At 38.9% G+C, this 21,072-nt stretch overlaps 1 protein-coding gene and 1 long non-coding RNA gene across 14 annotated transcripts in view; one reads left to right on the top strand and one right to left on the bottom strand.

The window, feature by feature from the left end:
* RAD51B (RAD51 paralog B) overlaps nucleotides 1-21,072 on the bottom strand; it is a 379,242-nt gene that overhangs the window by 248,603 nt on the left and 109,567 nt on the right. The gene's annotated exons all lie outside the window — the stretch shown is intronic.
* On the top strand, nucleotides 748-7,504 carry LOC118244820 (uncharacterized). Its single transcript, XR_004777662.2, has 3 exons — nucleotides 748-915; nucleotides 5,788-5,885; nucleotides 5,998-7,504. It is a non-coding gene; the product is annotated as an uncharacterized LOC118244820 (long non-coding RNA).

The following is a 21,072-nucleotide window of genomic DNA, read 5'->3' as shown; positions in this document are numbered from 1 at the left end:
ATAACAATCATGAAAGAATTTCTTTGCTTCCAGCATCTCTCCTCCTTCTGAAGTATTAATTTTGACTACTGCCAGAAACTGTGTGCTGGCTTTATCAGACTGACTACATCACGGCTTACATTAATTTCAGGACAGAGAATTTCAGCAAGTACGAAAAGCACCGCTCTTGGGTATTTCTTGAAGGATCACTTTAAGAACCTTCTTCAATTCAAATATATTGTTGGGGCAGGGAGGGGTGTCACATAAATGCAGCCTAACCCTGCCAGTGTAACATCTATTTTTTTTTTTTTTTTCAGTATTTGAACTCCTTGAAACTGAGTATTTTCTCTGCACCAACCAATGCAAAAAACAGCTTCAGGATTAAAACCACGGTCAAGCACTGCCTACGTGCCACGAGAGAAAAGCAACATGGCCACCAGATCAAGATTGGAAAGATTACACACATGAAAGCAGTTAGAGTGGTTAATCTGCTACTACACCTACAGTAACTGGGTGTAGCAGCACCCTTTTTAACAATGTCAAGGTTGTATTCATTTAGCCATCTGAGACACGTGAAAAGACAAACAGTTTCTGGCACTGTAATCTACTTCAGTCTATTTAGAGCACGTGGCTATCTCAGCAATGATTCAGAGCAGGAGAAGGTTGAGGTCACTCCTCGGCCAGACTGTGACGACTTAGGACAAAAATATTTTAACTCCCTGTGGGTTGGGTTAGTTTTGTTTTTAAGCATGCTGCTGGCAGGCAGAAAGCAGCCATTTCTTTAGTTGCAGTAGAGAAGAATGTGATTTCTAACCTTAACAGACCTTCCTCTACCGCAGACAATTACTCAGAAATGCACAGCACAGCAGATTCAGCTGGACCTGTAATAGTAATAAGGCGATCCTCTGAAAAAAGCTCAGCTTCTGGTGGCTCAAGGTATTTTTATTTACTATTTCAATTAAAGGAGATCCTTTGCTATCTACTTATTCATAGGTGTTTCTAAAAATTATTCTGGATAAAAGCAATTTTAATTTTCATATTTCCTCGCAAGGAGGCATGCAAGACAAACAACTACAAAGGAAGCTGCCACCTGCACAACCACACCACGTGCTCACCTTGCCTACACGTGGGAGTGGAAAGCAATGAAAAAGCAGTAAAGTTTGTGATCTTCTCCAAAGGTTTATTAATATCAAATCAACATTTCTTCACTAGGAAGAAATGTGCATTTTATGTGCATAAACTGGGAAGTACACAGTGAAGCTGTGGATGCCCCATCCCTGGAGGTGCTCAAGGCCAGGCTGGATGGGGCTTTGGGCAACCTGGTCTGGCGGGAGGTGTCCTGCCCATGGCAGGGGGTTGGAACTGGGTGATCTTTAAGGTCCCTTCCAACCCAGCTGAGACAGCTGAGAGGTTGTGAGCAGTTCACACAATTCTGAAGCACAGCTTTTTCCCATTCTACTAATTATTATTATTATAATATGTATATATATATATATTTACTAAACTGTAGTCAGGGATATCAATAGCTCTTTTTCTACTAAAAAGAAAATGAAAGCTTTCCTCAGTATTGCCTTTCTGTGTTTATACGGTTTATCTGATGCTGCCAGCACATATTATGTGCACTGCTGAACAGCTGCCTTTTGTATGCCAGCCACCCTGAGAGAAAAAAAGGAAACGGTCTCAAAGCATGCTTTGGTTTCCTCACGATGTAGTGGCCTACAGACATGAAAGCCATTAATGATTTTCAGAGTAGTATGTTATGTCTATTTCTATGATTTTAAACAAATGTAAGTCCATAGAAATAGTCGGGTAACAAAGCTGAAGCCAATGCACTGGGTATTTACAGTCACCAACACCATGGAGCAGGCTTGGGCAAAAATTAGGAACGCCCCAGACATGAAACTCCAGGAAGAAACAGCAGGCAATGCGCCCTGAGATGTGGATATAAGGCACACAACAGCCATGCTCACAGAAAACGTTACATGTACTGAGCACACCACTTGGACACAATAATCGCAGTACTTAAGGAAACGTGAATTTCACTAAAAAAACAATCAGAACGCATTTCATAGAAATGTTTCAGATATGAAAGAAGAGTTTAAAGACAAAATCTTTTTCCAACATAACAACCAAAATATTTGAATTTCTTATTACACATATATTAGCTGTCTTTTCATTTCTGATCCATAAAGTTCCCCTCTCATTTTTCCATATGTCCAGTGCATATGATGTCTGAAGAGAATGTCCATACAGAAACGGGATGTAAAACGTTACAACCCCAGCTGCACATTACCAGTTAAGAGATGGTGTGCCAGATGCTTTGCAGTTACTCTTCATGTCCATATCATCATGTTTAAACATTCTTAAGCATATAGCTTATGCTGGACTCCCAGATGTTACACGTAAAACAGGGTGTACAGCACTGTGGCTGCCAGAAAACTCCTTTTATATATTGTATGCAGTAAACGGTAGATACACAAATATACCTTTATTATTTATTTTTTACATGTATGCTTTTAATATTTGAAAGTTAAAATTACTTCCAGCAATATAGGGACTTCTCATTTACCAAGCCCAGCAGCCAGCTCGGGCAGCGTTCCCACAGTTGTTTCTTGTGCCTCAGTGACAACCTGAGCAGCTTACACTGGTACTACTTCTAGTGCCACGTGTCAAGCTACAGGACTGGTCAAAATTCAAACTAACCCCATCCCTTCTTGTTATCCAGTTCTTTAAACTGATTTCAGTTTCTGGACCCAGTTCACAGGTGGCCTCAGGAAGCGTTGCACCAGCCCCACTGAACAGAGCGGGGAGCACAGAAGTGCAGCACAGATGTGACCCATCAGAGGCCACCAGTGAGCACTGCACAACCACAGCCACAACCATTTCTGTGCTGCTCACAGATGGGAACGATCCCCGTGCTAAAGAGTAACACTAAATAGCTTTTCTATTTGAAAAGCTTAAACAGACACTTTAAAGTCTGTAGACCTACTTCTGTGTTCAGAATTCAGCTTGCATTTTGAAGGAGCTTGCTTTCTTGATTTGTTTTAAAACCGTAGCCGAATTCACCTCTAAAACTTTGTTAAATCAAATGCATGAATAAGAGAAAACATCCACTTTTCACCAATGATTTAAGCAAGCAAAGTTTCTGGGAAGCAGCAAGTGTGTTTTTATGAGACCAACTGGTACAGTTCCTACAAAACAAAAGCCTTTCTGGCAACCCTCTCATCAGCTAGCTCGAATTATTATTCTTGTTAGCAACACTCCCTATTTACAGGTACAGGATTAGAAATGAAAGAAGAAAGCAAAACAGCCTTATGTTTATAATAAGAAAAACATTTATAAGCTCCAAAATCAATTCTTCTGTGATAATGTAAATAAGAAGAAAATGTCATTTTAAAATCAAATGATTCTTAGAAAGGTAGGTACGATCCATTTAGTGAACTGATCATTGTTTTAAGTATTCATGCACTGTGCTGACATACATTCTGGTCTTACCACCTGTTGCCATCTCAAATCTATACCAAAAATGTGATTCTTCAATTTTACTCAGGATTTATTTCAGGAATTCCAGAAGCAAAATAATCCATTTGTTAGGGAAAACAATATAAACCTAAACAAACAATATACACTAATGGGAAAGGAGACAAGTATGAAGCAATACTAAGACATGTACAGAGACAAGAAACAGTTAATTAGATGGACTCAAATCATATCAATATTATCTTTTCTTAAGTAGAATATGTTAGGTAGATTTAGTCATCTTGAAGGTTACTGCTGCAAGTCATTCAAAAATGTCAGCAATAACGAAATTAAAACAGTATTATGCAACACATCGGTAAGATACTATCTGGAATGCTATGCATTTCAAAACAGAACAGGATTGCTGGGATATGCTGTGGGGAATCTAATGCACAAAGAATTAATTTAATCTGAATTAAATTTGAATCTAACGTAAAAAGAGCAGCCTGCCTCACTTGACTGCTACACAGAAGCACTGCAACATACTTCCAAAGAGGAAGCTCAGAAGAGGGAAACAAATTATTACATGGGCACAAAGTATGCCATGCACAAAACAAAGTGTTCATTCCCTGCATTCCTAAAGGTACAAACTTGGCAGAAAAAAGCGTAAATTAGAAATCACGAAGAAATGTGTAACCATCCCAGAATTAGGGCTCTTCAACAGCTTCTCCACAAGTAAAATGTGAACAAGAAATCTAACAAGCTTTGAGATTTTTAATATTATTGAGTTTCAATTGCTTATGAAAAGGGAATGTCTGTTGCCTGTGAAAGCTGAACAGTTTCAGCAAGTCCACTAAGTTCACACAGGAAGTGAAAGCTCAAAAATAGTGTCTGTGCTAGCAGCAGCAACAGGCACACTGAGAACCAATTTTAGCTTCCTGGGCACTCCAAACGCTGGACATGTTTGTGCCATGATTCCTGCTCAAGTGCTTCCACTTACTCACATTAACTTCTCTGCTCAAGTAACCCTACACTGAGGCATTTCAGCCTAATAACCTTACATGAAGTTAACTGCGTTTTCTGCTGCACGTACTTTGGTCTCTGCTAGCACATACAGTGGTGCAGAAGAGCAGATAGCACCAAAGCCAGTGCAAGGGCAGATCAGAAATCTGACCGGGGTTGGTTTTGCTGGGTACAATTAATGTAGAAACTAGAGCAAGGTATGCCGCAGGAGCAGAAGGCTGAGTGAAAGGACTATTACATCAGCTCGCTTTGTCCTTGAAACCACAGCCAAAGTATGCCTCTTAATTCTCTTGAAATGTTTTTATGGGAAATTATAGAGAAACAATTCGCTGCTGCACATGCAGTGGTAGATAAGGAGAACTTGATTGCATATGAAAGTCAATTTGGAGTGCTTCAACACAGAAACAAGTCTGGTTTCTGATATAGTCTGCTGGCAAAATAAACAAAAGAAAGATCTTGTTTACACAAAAAAACAGACATATATGACATTACACTTAAAAAAAAAAAAAAAAAGTATCACAAAAGATCAAATTCCTTCCCCTCGCCAAGTCTACACACCCCCACACTACAGTAAGCATCCCTCAACCACTGAGCACTACCCCCTTCTATCGGCTGGCAGGCAGCACTTTGCCAGGCAGGCACCAATGTTTTTCAAAGCACTGTGCATACACAGAAAGGACACTCAAACCAAGAGGCTCAAGTTAAAAGGTCTCCTTGGAAGAGACACTCTGTTTAACACGGATGAAAATAATTAGAAGTGTTTGCGCATTCAAGCGGATGGTTTTCAACATTTTGTGCCCACAAGCCCTGCGGTTCAGTATCAGGCTCTTTGTTCCAGCGGCTGTTTGCCCTGACGTGTCCCTAGTGGCAAGGGCAGATTCCAGGGACCTTTCCACAGGGCTCGGCACGGATTGCACAAACGGCACAGCAATTCACCTGGTCCTTCTCGCCCAGCTGAGGACAGGAAGGTTATCAGTCTGCAATACGTGATCAGGCATTTCTCAAGCAGACTCTCAACAAGAAACACGATGGGAAACCTGCTTATTATGTTTCCACTCCGCTATCGCTGCCCCGAGCTCCACCCATCCCCAATTCGTGTTTATACAGGTGAATTGCCAAAGAAAGAAAGAAATCCTTCCTCTGCACCTGAGCCCCACAGTTTAATTCTCTTACTCTGCTTCATAAAAACTCATAAAATGTCAAAAAGAATTTCCTCAGAAGTGAGCAAACAAACTACAATAAAAGCGTAACAAAGAGGTAGCAAACAAGGCTATGGAAGTTAATTATTACCAAGGTTAAGTGTCTAATTTCTCTTTCACAATACAGGTCTGACTGCCTGCAAACACACCCAGGTGAGCTTAGAGAACCAGACAGGGCTGCAAGGAAATGACCCAGCAGGAAAGAATCCAGGAGGCATCCACAAGGTCTCAAACCTCTCAAATCCTTTGTCTTAGCCTGAGGCCTGCTCCTTACAAGGGTGGGTATGAACATACGTGCAATTTTGATCACTCTCCCTCCTTCTCTTCCATCACGTAGCTGACAAGCGGGCAGGCCAGCAGGGAGGAAGCTGCGTCTGATGTTGGATACTGAAATGACAGCCTGAAGGAAAAAAGCCCCCAGAAGCAGTCGCCGATGGCAGCAAAGAAGATGACCAGCTTTAGCACTTCCACTGGCTTTCTGCCAAAGGGTTCAACTTCAGTCCAATGGAGAATAAACCCAGTGGGCGCTTCAGACCGCTCCTTGGGCTCGGTAGGACAGGCCCACTCGCACATGGGCAGGCAGGGGCTGATCGCGCAGTGCAGGCCGACAGCAGCCAAGCTGGGAGGCAGCGGCAGCACACGGGTCAGCCGACTGGTCCCCCGGTCACCTTTTTACACCTTTTGACGTCTTTAGCTATGTGACGTCTTTAGCTGTCTCTAGGTCAAATGCCCCAAAGAGTGTATTTGTTTTCTTATTTCCACGTCACGGGCCTCGGCTCACCATCTTTCTAACAGCGTTTTTTCCGAGCACTCCCTGTAGCACCAATCCCCAAACCACGGGGTCCGGAAATTGGCGGCATTTGGCAAACAGCACCGGGAACCACAGTTAAGAGAAAATGCCAAATTTGTTTCTTTTGCATGGCTTGCAATAAAGTCTGAGAGTTCTCGGTGCTCTTGTGGTGAAAACCACTGCTTTTGGCATTGTTTAATACACATTAATACAATCACAGGAAGTGATCGGTTGCCTGCACACAAACTTTGTGGTTAATCTTTGAACATTAGCCATAGCGCTATCTTAAAGCCTGTCTCACTACAATACAGACTTCTTCCCCTTACATGCTTTACTGCAATTATATTGCCTACACTGACTATTAACTAAATTACTACTGGACTCACCAGTCCAGCTGGTGAAGGATAAGTCCTCACATGTAAGCCAAATATTGTCCAATTTATTCTTTCCCTTAATGAGAATTTCAAATCCACAAGCAAGGAGTTCGAACAGCTAAATGGACGCTGGAAACTTGAGTATTAGCATCAAACATATCCAACTTACTACATTGTTCTCCTAAAGCATGTCTTGGACCAGTACTCTAAGAAAAAGGCATTTTACAAAGCAGAAATAGACTGAGGCTCAACAGCAGTGCAAAGAACCCAAGGCTGAAATACGAGGGGTTTTTTTACACATGTAAGATCAGATACACAGTCAAAATTTAAGTGGAAAAGCTGGACTTGTGAGCATCAAATTCACAGTACAAAATGTTGTACTAACTGCTTGTCACTGATACACTATCCTTCTGTTCTTTGTTAAATTAATCTAAGTTAATTTAGAAAGTACATGAAATAAAAGACTGGTCAAGTGGGCATGACTTACCTCAAAAAGATTTCTAACAATTCATATGATTATTACAATTATTGCTTCTTTTACTGTAGGTCTGTTGAAAAGCCTGCTGTAAAAACTAGGTAACAAAACGCATACAGCACTGACTGATAATAGATATTGCCCACATCAGTTTATTTGTAGCTTAACATTTGGATGATGTGGTAAATGTGGGGTTGGACTAAATGATAAAGGGCTCCCATCTAACCTAAACAATTCTGCGTGAAGTTTTTGAAAATAAGTTGTTTAATGTGAATTCCTCTGCGGGTATGTAACAATGTTCCATTCTGACCCCAGTAAACAACCTACAAAAGGGAATCTAAATTTGAAATGTGCTTGTTTTCAGTTTTAAAAAGAAGCAAGGCAGCAGGTTTTAATTTCTAATGGTTTTTGCATCATCTAAATTCCAGCTTCCAAATTGCATACTGAGGACAGTACAGATGATCATAAAGTCAAACAAAAACAGATGTATACCAAACTTTGACATGTAAAGCAGAGACAACTTTTGGCTTTCTTGACTAATATTTTTTCATGACACTCGTGACTGCAGAAACAGGATCACCAAGGCTACTGACCACCTAATCAGTGATCTTGCTTCTAGCAATGACCAATACCTGAAACTTCACATGAAGGACAGAAAGTTTGCAGTGACCTACAGCTTCTTATACAGTGCTGTATGCACAGACAAGCAATTTGACAGTCCTACGTTCAGCACTTTGCAACCTGACAGTTGATAAGAGTTGACTTATAGTTGCCTTCATTATCTTTGTTTAGGACCTATAGCAGTCAAATGAGGAATTAGACCATCTTTTCTCTTCCCCAATGAACACGACGACTCCACTACAGGTACTCAGAGTAAATCAGGCATTTTCTGCAGCAGCTGTCTCCATTTAATTCCCTAGTTACAAGATATTACATGGTTTTGGTCATAATCTTTCAAGAAGACATTGGTACAAATCTCAAGTACTGGCCTTCCGCCTGCTTTGGAGAGTTGATGCACAAGTTCCCTCCCATCACCATGATACAGATTTAGTGTTTTTTCATTTCTGTTCCTTGAACTACCTAGTGCTCTTTACATACAATCTCACTAGGTATTTAAGCCAGATATGAGAACACCTATTCATTCATTCAAAAGTCAGAGAACATTATTTTGGAGAACTTACAGTATTGAAAATCTGAAACACCCTCATATCACTTAATTTTATGAGAGGCACTGTCTCTGCCTGTAGCCACAATCACAACAGTTTTTAATAAAATCCTAGCTGCAAGTAAACAAAACATATAAATATCCCCAGGAAAAAATGGAAACAACACCACATCTACTCAAAACCATTGTGCGCACAAGTTAATTCAAATAACAAAACAGGTATGCATTTCAATCTTACCTGGCCTGTCATATAACATTGCAAGGGCAAATGGCCACGTGACGACATGAGCCTTTTATTGAACTGCCAGAGGTGTGCACACCAGGCAGGTATTTAGACAGGGCACTCTGACCTCTGCCTGACCTAACATAAATTTAAGAGAAACATCCTAGTGATAAACATCAAAGACTACAGGGGTATGTTGGAGGCACCTGCATGAATCAGTGAAATGCAGGCAGAATGGGGTGGTGGATTATCTGTATTTGCAGCATGCCTTACAACACAGCCCCCTAACAACACACACTCGGTGGTGCTAGGGGCAGAATACAGGACAGCACAGCCAGCTAGCACCAGCACCCCGACCCTTTGGGTTACAGCAGATCTACTTCAAAACTGTTGACTTCTGTTCAGCACTACACACATCATTCTTGGAAGAGCTTGATTTTACGAACAACTATGATGTTCTGAATGTTATGCTCTTGGAAGTGGTGGAAACTATTTTTAATACATACATTGAATAACATGGACAACCACTGAGGCGTAGCTCCTCTGAGCTTCCTATTTTGTTTTTAGAATTACATATGGAAACACGTGAGCAGCAATGTCCCCCGAGTCCTAAGTTAGAAATACCATTCAGAGCCTCTATTAAAACAGATGATGTATGTAAAGAGGGCTAATTTAACTTAAATGCATATGCGTTTATTCGTTTTATTATTCATTTACAAAGAAAGCTATTTATATATTTCTATATGAAGTCCTTCTAAAACTAGCTTGAGAGACTGCATAATAACATTAAAAAGGTGACATACAAATTCTTACTTCAGTTACAGATACTTGATGCTTCCCTATCTTAAGGATATATTAATAATGACCATTTTAGTGGGAGACTTCAGCTGTTTGGGAATTTGGGACCATCATAAGGATTATCAGTGGAAATGAAGACACACAGTACCATTTTGTCTTTTATATGTGTCACTGTCTTCCAATGTTTATGAAGCCGGCTTTGGCTTTTGAGGCAGACTTGAAAGTACGTTTTGGCCTCCCTCCCCAAAACTACTGTTCAATCTTCTTGCCAAGGTGGTACTTTCCCCTACAAGATATGAATCATCTCCCCAAACCTCGTTATAATGTTTTTGTGTGTCCAGAAAGGACTGCCTGACCAGTCTTTTTTATAAGTTGCTGCAGGTTATACAACTGGCATACGCAGAGCATTTCCTACAAGGTAGGAGGGATACACTCACTCTTGGCAAAAGCCAGCGACTGCAATAACATCCTTGTGGCTTTTTCAACCAGAGGTCATCCCTGCAGCACTAACTAGGATAGAAGTGCCAAACAGCAAGACTTACCATTTTTATCCACATTTTAAAATTTGTCAGTTCATGTACAGACACACACATACTCACTCCGTAAATGTTGCTACTTTTTTCCAAATCATTTTACTCAAAAAACTTCACCAGAAAGAAAGCTGCTACTGCTGGAAGAACTTGAGAAGCATCATAATGGATGCATAGGAATTTTACCTTACAGAAACTGTTTAATATGACACACAATGCACTCAGTTTCTGCGGTATTAATCTAAAGTTAATCTAAATGCCAAAAGGTAACACTTAGCCAAAGTGCTTACAAACTTATCTACCAGTTGTGTTTACTTCAATTTACTTAAGACAAAAATACATGACGTGTCTGAAATATTGTGTCTGACTTTAGGCAAGGAAAGCCAAAGGAGCATTGGATTGTTCTAACTGGCAATGTGTAAACTGCCATAGTTCTGATAACGAACAAGGGACATTTGGTCAGTATTTACCAGTAACAAAACAAACCCTGGCTGGAAGGTACTTAACAGAAGTTTGACTACCACATTGGAAACCTGTTTTTAAAAATACTGCAGGAAGTCTGTCTCAGACCACCACTGTCACCTTCAGATTGTCCTCAGGACATAATCTGGCTTGTGAGGCAAACATCCAAAGCCATATTCAGCCTAAAAAGAAAAAGAAAAATAAGCTCAATGACACCTGGGGTGTTTGATATCTGAATCCTATTCAGAATCTCATGGCTTGCTTTTATCTCTCATTGACCGATTTAAGAGATGGCACATTGTCCAGATTTCTTCCATGCTAAAAGCATATAACACGAAAAGAGCGTTCACTCACTGACTGCTGATAAACTCAATATCCTCGCTGCATGAGCTACAATCAGCTCTATCCTTCATCACTTGAGGAGTTTCTTTTAGTCGTCAACTGTTTTTGAAGTTACTCATAGTTTTAACAGGTATTCCACTAATCTGTAAGGAAAATGCTACAAGGAAATCCTTTTTTTGCCTCTCTAGATCACACCTGTGAAATATGAGGGGCCCCTTGTATCCTGCCATACCTCCAGTCTTCTATGCATGACAGGTACTTGTTTTTATATATTATCACCACAAAAACAAGAACTCCTGTTCGTGGTCCAGGATACCACTGTGCTAAGTGCTACACAGATAGATAACAATGCCAGAACTACCCCAAAAGTGCAATTCTTAAGCAGAAGACCAGAACCCACAAAAAAAAAGGGGCAAAGACATGGTCAAAACACAACCAGCCTACAGTGGGACTGTCCTACACAATTAACAGATGTCAGAGCAAAGGAACTCTTCAGATGAGAGAGTTTCTTTTGGGCAGAGCTTACAATTAATTGTGTAGGGGAAAAAAAAAATTCTCAAATGCCCAAGGTGTGAGGATCTACTAAAAAGCCTGAGGAACAAAGGGTCAAACAAGAACAATGTTTTTTCCCATAACAATTAAAGATGGCTGAAGACAGAGAAAACAAGGAAGTCTGTTTTGAACTTAATAAATCCAGAGGTTAGCCTGCAAAACATCAACAAAAGGCTAATACTTCACTCTGCACAAAGAGAATCAGGTTTAGGAGAAGTGGAATGTCTTGCCATTGTCTTCATAGAAATAGAAATTGAAAAACTATCTAGAAAAGGGAAAGGAAGCAGGTATCAAGCTATGAGAAATTCTCATACCAACTACCATGTTAAAAGAAAAAGCATAAAAACTAAACGGGTAAAAGGAAAACAAGAAGCCAGAAATACAAAAAAAACAGACAGGACAAGATTTCAAAAGGTGCACAACCATTTCAGTTGGAGCAAGCAATATTTCAGAAAACGGAGATGAAGTACTGAATGGGATTTTGCCAGCCTCTGATGCTTGACACTGTTCTTGACGTCTGAATTTTGTGAATTACCCAATACCACATTTGTTACTGTTATACGCTGTCATTTTCAGTGTTTTGTACCTCAAATGCATAAAGATGGAAAACATGAATACCTAAAAACTCACAAAACGGTAGCAATATAAAGAACCTCAGGATACAATACAGTTCTTAAAATCGTTTTAAGCAGTTATTACATTTCGAGGTTACTGTCTCAGCTTCAGAACGCTGAAGGCTTGCAATGTTGTGTTGCTCAACCATATCACAAAGACCCAAGAAGTGATTTACAGTGAAGGACAATGTAAATGTAGTATACCAAGCTCCACAGAGAAAAGCTCCACAACTGTAAGGCCATTAAGCTGTGAATCTGACTGAGAAAAGTTGTACAGGGTCCAATATTTGGCTTATTCCATACCAGAGAAAGCAACTGGCAGTGACAGACAGTGCTGCACCACCTTTCCAAGGACTGATTTAGTAAATCTTTTCAATCTTCTGTTGGAGGAATCTTTTTAAGTTGCTTAAATATGAGGAATTTTCAGAAGTGTGTGAAAAACATGTTTTGCTTCTTTTAAGCTATTATGAGGGGTGCATCTGTTTATTTTACATAAAGCACAAGATACTGTTCTGGGCATAGCAATGGCCGGAGAAGCTCTCAATTTTGAGAAAACACTAGATCTAGAAGAAGCAATTGACTGAAATTGTAACATAACTGATTGTTATTTTCACTGCTGAGGATAGATCAGGTTCAGAAACCCACAGCAATTTAATATCTTTAAGGAAGACACTTTATTGGACAAGATAAAAATAAAGAACAGTTATCTGCTCAAACTTCTGACCCATTGCAGTTTATTTTGCCTCTGGATATTATATGTCTGAAAAAACTCACATTCTTTGTCTGCAGTGGTCCCTCAGGTCCTTATAAAAGGACAAAAGCAAATTTTAAAAAATTTGGTAGAATGAGGAAGAAATGAGAGAAACATAAGTGAGACATTCTCACAAGGCTTCTGCCATTCTTTGGTTCTACACAGCAGATGCAAGTCTTTAAACATTTGTTTTTAAACCAGCTCAACTTCATCTGAATCCCTGTTATTCAGCCACTGGGAGGGGTTGGGGGATGGAATCTACGCTCTTAACAGAGAGAAGAGACATTTTGTCAGCAATTGGAGTCAATGATCCTCCAAGGTTTGTCTGTGCAACTCTTTTCACTAACCTGCAAAATGTGTGTGCTTTGCAATAGAAGCACATGAGAGATTTCACCCATGAATCCCTGCTGATCAGGAAAGACAGCTTCAGCGGAACTGGGCCCCCACGCATGAGTGCAGCATTCCCCTGCCCCGCTCCAAACTTTCCTCCCCTAGTCAGAAATACAAACGTGCTCATTACCTAGAGAATAATTTGACATACTGTTATGTGAACTGGTAAGTTATTAAGAGCAGCATCCATTAAGAAAAGAAGGATGAGAGCTCCATGCCAGGAACAGGGGACAGATGGATATTCCAAGAATGAAGCAGTTTATTTATACAGAGGCTTCTGAAAGATCTGGTCAGATCAGAAGCAGTTATTTTCACTAGCACCTTTTAAATTCCTGTTCCCCTGCAGTAATTTTCAAACATTTCACAGTTAGGAGAAGCACATTTGGTACAAGTCCTACATCTCTAAATTAAAAGTTTTAGGGGTTTTCCCAAGTTTTTATAGGCATTGATAACCAATTTCAATACTATATTGATGAATGTGAACACAACCCTTTGTCGGTATTTAAGCAAGCAAAAATGTAAGGATACAACACCCAAGAAGTCCCCCAGACTTCCTGAAAAGTGTCTGAACTTCAGAAAAAAATTCGAAGAGAGGAATGAAATTGCAGGCCTTGTCTACCAGAGACTCTGACACAGGCCAGCTTTGGAAAGTCAAGCTGATTCTTACACTTCCTCCTGGATCTCCCTGTTTTCCTCCCCCCCAGTGATTTAATAGAAGAATGCTTTTAAAATGACCAGAAAATCTAAAATGTTTTTCTTCCTGATCTTAAAATACTTAATTTTTGTTTCCTTCCAGAACTAAATGACACTGCATCTCAGGCCCACACAAGTGAGGGAGGTCAACACACTTTGGCCTCTACAAGATTAAAAGAAAAATCTGGCTTTTTTAGAATTATGCAAATAAACATTATTTGAAACTCATGTGTTCTTTTGTAAAATATAATTTCATTGTTCTGCTTGTAGCATGCTCAATAATATTACGCCTAGTCTTAATACTTCTAACTTTTAAAACAAGTTGAACAGCTACTATTTAAAAACAAGTCAAACTGCCAAAAATGGTTCTCTCCTTTCTCTGTCCAAAAATGTCTGTGTTCTCTTAATTTCAAAAATTGATGTGCTTTAAATTCCAACAGGGTAAGCAGGGCAAACTATGTTTTTATAACTAATAAGCTATTAGAGCACACAGTAGTGACAAAAAATGTTACAGAATGAATTCCCTCATGTTCTGATAAGTCACAAAAACTAGAAATATATTTTTTAAATTTTATTTGTATTGATTTATTATTTTTATTTATTTTATTATTTTTATTTATTTAATAAACTTTTTTAAATAGAAATGTTAATTTGTCACTACTAGAAACAGACACCCTAATTCAAATAAAAAGAGGAGGCCTATGATTTTGCAGTGGAACGTAGAGTATTTTCTTCCAAGGTACTGAGTAGACTGAAGATATCAGACCACTGAATCAGCAGTATTTTGACTTTATCACAGACCACAGATCAATTCCTGTGATTTGATCTTGCTAGAGAAATGTTGAAAAACAATGATCAATTTTGTGAGTCAGCTTAAGCTATCAGTGAATGCACGATGACATATTTTCTCAAAAAAGAGCTGGACACCCAAGTGTAAATCAAGAAACTCAGAGAACCACTGAAGAAAACCCTTCATTTCTCATTCTAAAAGACATGATCAAACCCTATGTACAATGGCTGGACCTTTCAAAATGTTTCCTCTACCTTTTTTTTTTTTTTTTTTTTTTTTTTTTTTTTTAACTTCCTGTTCCTACTTCTAAGGTCCAATTTGCACTCATCTTAGGGGATACCAAGTCCCTGGCAAATCAAGTTTTTGAAGTATGCAGTGTAAAGGTGGTCCTACACCACTGTTACTATAAAGGAAGTTGGTTTAGGTCCTCATTTAAGTGCAAGGAAAGCATGGCTTAAAGACCAGCAGTAAAAAGCATTAGTTCTATCCTGCCAATAGTATCTTTAGTGACAACACTATTATAGGTATGTATGTCCCATTTACAACCACAAAGCAACTGATAACCACCTCAAGATTTAAGCCAAGAAATACCAGCTGTGCATATAGTATCTAATAGCCAATTCTGTCATAAAAAGTGCTCTAGGAGCTATACTGATGCTCTGAAAAAGACTGTGTCAGTATAAGTTGGGTTATTCAGCCTTCTCCCACACCTTACCGTCTGCTTATAAAGGGAAGTAAACTTTTATATTGCAAGGTCAAAGTGGTGTGGTTTTCACTGATGTGCTATCTGTATTTCAATCAACAGATAAAGAAATTAAACATACAAATCATATAAAGGAATGAATACTCCTTGGATGGCAAACCGCTCAATTGTCTTGGAAGTCATGAGAGCAAAACAGCATGCACAGCTTGAAGCTGGGAATAGATTTTTCAAAAACAATAAATGGAGTTATACAGTTCTCCATTTCTGCTCAGCTCCACAAGAAAAAAAATCAGTTCACTTTTTTAATTAGAGGAAAAATATACCTTGGAAAGAAACTGTGTTTTGCAAATCATGAAAATTACAGTGCTATTTCCCTTGTAACTAACATACCATCACTGATTTCTAATGTGAAAGACCATAAAACTGTTAGGTGGTGGAAAGAACAGTAAATTCTGGCTATTTGAAGATTTAAACAGAACTATTTCTAGTTTTATTAGGCATATCATAATCATAGCTAAACCCCAGCAGCAGGCTGGTGCTTTTAGGAGAACTGTAGTTAAATCAGTAAAAGTTTATGTTTCTTGGCACACAGGCACCATCCTATTAAGTCTCTTTAAAATCCAATACCTTGGTGGAGGTAACATTTACTGTTTACTATACTTCTGGTTGTTAAGGGTTACCATGAAGGTCCTGTTTTTCCATGACATCAGCTGCATTCCGACATAAATGTGTGCCCAGGAGTTTTAGTAATGACTGTAGTCTCCAAGTACTGAAATTTTGGCCAAAATCCTCTACACCTGCAGACCAGCTGAGTAAAAGAAAAACCAAGAATTTGACTGGAATTTCTGACCTGGTCTGACCAGAATTTATTATTTTTGTTCCTCAAATCTTTTGATCGAAGTTGGAATTGTCAAAACATAAATCAAAACACATTTTTGGTATCTTCTAAGGATACAGATCTGCACAGTGTTAGTTTATCAGATGACATACCTCTATGACTGATACTATGTCCAATTTCAATAGCACTGTGTAAGTTCTGATGTCTCGATGGTTTCATTCCTCCATGAAGTATTATTGCTTTAGTTTTTAAATAAATGTCATAACGTTTTATTTCATATTTGAGAATATTAAACCACCATAACAATGCTCTCACTATTAAAGAGTCAAGTATAAAAGTTTGGAAATGCCAGGATTAAGATTCTATGCAGTTCTGATTCTGTCATCCCTGTATCCATGCAGTATGATTCTGTATCTTTGTCCTCCTCCATCCTGCCCACAATTTACCCTCACCTTCATTAATTTGCAGGTTTAGGTACAACTGTCTAGCTCAGGGGTGGAAATGGTTTTCTGTATGACACTTTTCTACATAAAGTAGAGAGCGTTAAATGAGATGCTGGAAGAAATAGATAATTTCATGCTTAAAGTAGTTAATGCTGCTCTAGAAACCAGAACTAACCTTGCCTTTTTGAGCTTCCTTTGAATGCTAATTAAGTTGTTTGGACCAAATTTTGAGCATCTGCTAATTGTTATGCTTCATTCAACTGACTGCTTAACTTGATGCTCTGCAGTTCAGTTTGTCAGAAATGCATCATGCTCCGCACCAAATCAAATTAAACCTGTCAAAGGTATTTCAAGATGGTGCACACGTTTTCCAAAATTAGTATGTCTTACCTGCCTTACAACTCCCTCATCTGTTTTTTTCTAAAATGCTGATTAAAATATTCCATTCCCATTGAGACACCATGAAAAATCAACTGTTATAGAAACATGGAGATCTTACAGTCTTGAATAAAATCCCATGAGGACTGAAACAATCTTCAGAGTAGGCATCACACTGCAGGAAACAAGAGTATGGAGCTACACCCTGAATACTGAGGAAAAAAACAGAACATTGTAGTAGTGGTAGATGTTATCCTGTATGTGGACAGCATTAAAGTATGTAAATGACACCCAGGAAATGTTTAGTAAAGCATATCTACCAACAGCAGTAAAGTCGTAGAACAGTTTTGGACTCAAGTTCCATTCATGCTACTAATCTTATTATTTTTAAGTAGCGTGTAAAGATCATAAAGGTACTGTAAAAGCAGAATATCTCTCAGGCCTTGTTCCAAAGACTTGCTTTTCCTTCCCACCTAGCCTGCCACCATCCTCTGCCCTCTTATCGCCTAGCCTAATTGTCATCCTCTACTCCAGCTTCTCATTTTAGGCTGTTTACAGCCAGTTTGAGCATTCCCTCAAGAAGCTCCAGTTCCGATTACTTGTCCTATATGAAAAATAATGGTTGCACATGTCATTTCATTATTAACTATTTCTTTATTTGTTGGGCAGCAATGATAAATGATGTCTTACAACATCGAAGAGGTCATTTCCTGTAGTTGCCACATTTCCAGAAACAGAAGACAATGCTGTCAGCTTTAGAACAATACTTACAGAGAAAACAAACTGTTCCCTTCACATACACCTACACTGTAGCACATACAGCCTGGTGCCTGCATCTTGTGTAGACACTTGAGTAATTATGTACAAATATCTGGCCCATGTTATCATCAATGCTATAGCCAAATGTAGTGGGTTAACCTTGGCACATCTCCAGGTGGTCACGAAGCCGTGTTCTTACTCCCCCTCCTTAACAGGACCGAGGAGGAAACAAGATGAAAGCTTGTGGATAGTGATAAGGACAGGGAAATTACTCACCAGTTACCATTGCAGGCAAAACAGATTCAACTTAAGGAAAATTAATTTGATTTACTGCCAATTAAAAAAAAAAAAGTACTTAGGTTAAAGAATTGTAGAAACAACTTGTTACATACTTATTAATATAAATAATTATTTTCCAGTAAAAAAATCTCACTGGCAACACAGTCACCTGTTATGCTTGTCTCCTTTTCTTTAACTGTCTCCTTTTCCTTAACTAATGGGTGAAGAATAGAATAAGCATATTTTTGGTAATAGCTATCAATCAGGTGAGTTTATTAAATCTCTACCTGTGTGACCAGGATGTGGTGGTTTTGCAAAACTACATTTGCTGGAAGGCAAGCAAGAATGGTAGTACTTGGCCTTCAGTACCGAGAATACAGGTCTTAAGAGCTGCTGCTTTGGCTGAGTAGGGCAAAAATACTGTATAGTTATCTTGCCCAGGGGGGTAAGGGGCCATACAGTTTTTTATAGACACCTGCCATTAAAGAAGAAGACAATTGAAAAGAAAACAGGAAATCAAATCAAAAGGAAGTTGATGACTCTCCAAAAATCTGCAAATTACTGAAGGACATTGATAAAGACCCAGTGTACTTTTGGGAGTAGTGAGGAAATAAGTGATCTGCATGCAAAAATTTGCTAGTTTTTCATACTGTAGAGTATTGCTTGTATTTCTCAAGTATCGTGCTTTATAAAATTGCCTTTCCAAAGACAGTAGTAATCACTTCAACTGTCATGACATCCCTGGATAGCAAGATACTAAAGATACTAATGTACAGTGCTCAAAATGATGCAGCTTTTTCAAGCTACTGGAAAATCTTATGAGCCAGCACTGGCCTGGCTAGCCACACTCTTACAGCCAGATGATTGTCAGCACACAGGAGCTCAGACAGGGTTGTAACCGCATCTCTCAGAAGTTTAGAGGAATGTATTAAGTGTGGGATAAATCCTGACTCTCAGACATGAACCTGCAAACATCTCTAACAGAACTGGAAGGAATGCAGATCACCTGTGCAGAGGAAGAGAGCAGGACGCCAACACTGTGCAGACTCCAGGAGTTTGTGCTACAGAATCTTCAGATGCTTCCTGACAAATCACAACAGCAGGCTTTGCTTTCAATACAGTGGACTTGCTGCATGATAACACAGAGGACTGCTACAAAGGTAGTGCAGAAGAACAATATACACATCCATCAGCCAACATTTTACAAAATGAAAACACCTGAAATGTACAAACCACTAATAAATCAATGTCTTCAAAGCGGTTCAAGGAACAACTCTCTCCGAGTTAGATACGTAATATGAACTGCAGTTATGTAGACCAAATGCTCAGGGAACCCTTAAATATAGAGGCAGCATATGTTGCAATACCTATTCTAGTTCTAAGTATTGCCATCATTACTCTTCCAAATGTACTTCTGTCATATGACAGACTTAAATATTTTTATGCTCTCTATTAAACAAGCTTTTAAAGGTTTGGGCCAAATCAGTACAACGAACAGTTGTGATGCTTGAGGAAATGGTACTGGTGATTATACTTACACCCTTCTGCAATCCAATGTGTGAGAGAAATGATAATGTATCATTGTAGTCAAAGACCTCCATGAACTTCTGGCAGGAACAAAAGCACTGTCACTGTTCACGTTACATTCTAGAGAATTTTGACCACAGCTCAACCAAAAGCTTGTGAAACTTTAACTGCACAGGAGATACTTGATGTTAGACATCCTACAGGCATACACAGAGCATAGACTCTTAAATGGCAGCTTTTCTGCAGCCAGCAACTGGCTGCATTGCAGCAGCCAACAAATTTGACTTTGCTGCTATGTTTGCTGTGATGAGACCATCCTGGTCCTCTACACTGCAATGTATGTTTCTAATTATAAACATGAATAACATTAGTGAAGTCCAGAACATCTGCATAATTCCTTATAAAATACAAGCCTAATAAGACTTTTACAAAGACTAATCATTATCAAATTGGTCATGTCAGATTTAAGATTAAAAGTTACTATTAAAATTGATGCCTTTAATGCTATTTATAGTGTTTTCTTACATTTAATAGCACTTCAATAACAAAAAATATATAAATTCATTTAAAGTCCTGCTGCGTTACTAACATTTTTTCCCCATACTGTAACTTATATGCAATTCAAGTTTCACAGCCATCCAGTCTCTTTATAAATCAGTTCACTAGAACACCGAATCTCCAACACTTACAAACAATAGTTTTTAATTGTCTAAGATAATGTTGTCTTAGGTTTTTAATTAAACGGGATAATTTTGTGGTGTAAAAACCTGACAACGTTCAGATCTTACCTCTTAGACCCTACCACAATGCACACAACGAAACATGAAACTACTGTATAATCCATAAAATGTAATTAGAGTTGCTTCCTTCTGTTGTTTTCCAGCCCCTCACCTGGATGCGTGAACTTCAGTACCATTGATTCACCCCTGACATACAACCCTACCTGAAAAAGGCATCCCCTAGGGAATCTAAGGTATACATTGCAAAATGAAGGAACTCCTACTCTTCTTTTTCTTAATGCTACCAATTTATCCAATTTGATCAAAGATGTACAATTATTGTGAGTATGAACATTTAGGCCTGGAAGATAAACATGACCATGATCATCTGCTGAGAATCTAGAGGCAATGAGATTCTCATTCATGATTTCTTTTAGAAACACATCTTAAATGCAGTTCCCAGGATCACATGACAATGAGGTGCAAATACTGTAAAATTTCTTTAATCAGGATTTTGATTAGATGTCCATTATCTTTGCAAGTATGTTCAGAAAGCTATGATTCACATTATATCTACTTTGCTTTGTTTGCACTAGGTATTTAGAGAGAGGCAAATTTATTTTAAACTGGAACTAGAACTAATGTGCATATGCTTCAGACCTTCTCCACCCTTCTGCCAGGTGATTTATTCATCATATACCAGTACTAAAAAATCCTGCCCTTTGTCTGAAACCAGAGGAGAGTGACAGGAAGCTAGAAGAAACATACTGGCTGAATACCCAAAGCCCTACCTACAGCATCATTCATCATTGGGTTT

The sequence above is a fragment of the Cygnus atratus genome, chromosome 5 (genome assembly GCF_013377495.2).
Source record: "Cygnus atratus isolate AKBS03 ecotype Queensland, Australia chromosome 5, CAtr_DNAZoo_HiC_assembly, whole genome shotgun sequence".
Lineage (NCBI taxonomy): Eukaryota > Metazoa > Chordata > Aves > Anseriformes > Anatidae > Cygnus > Cygnus atratus.
Note: the sequence above shows the minus strand (reverse complement) of the source record. Positions and strands in the feature narration are given on the sequence as shown.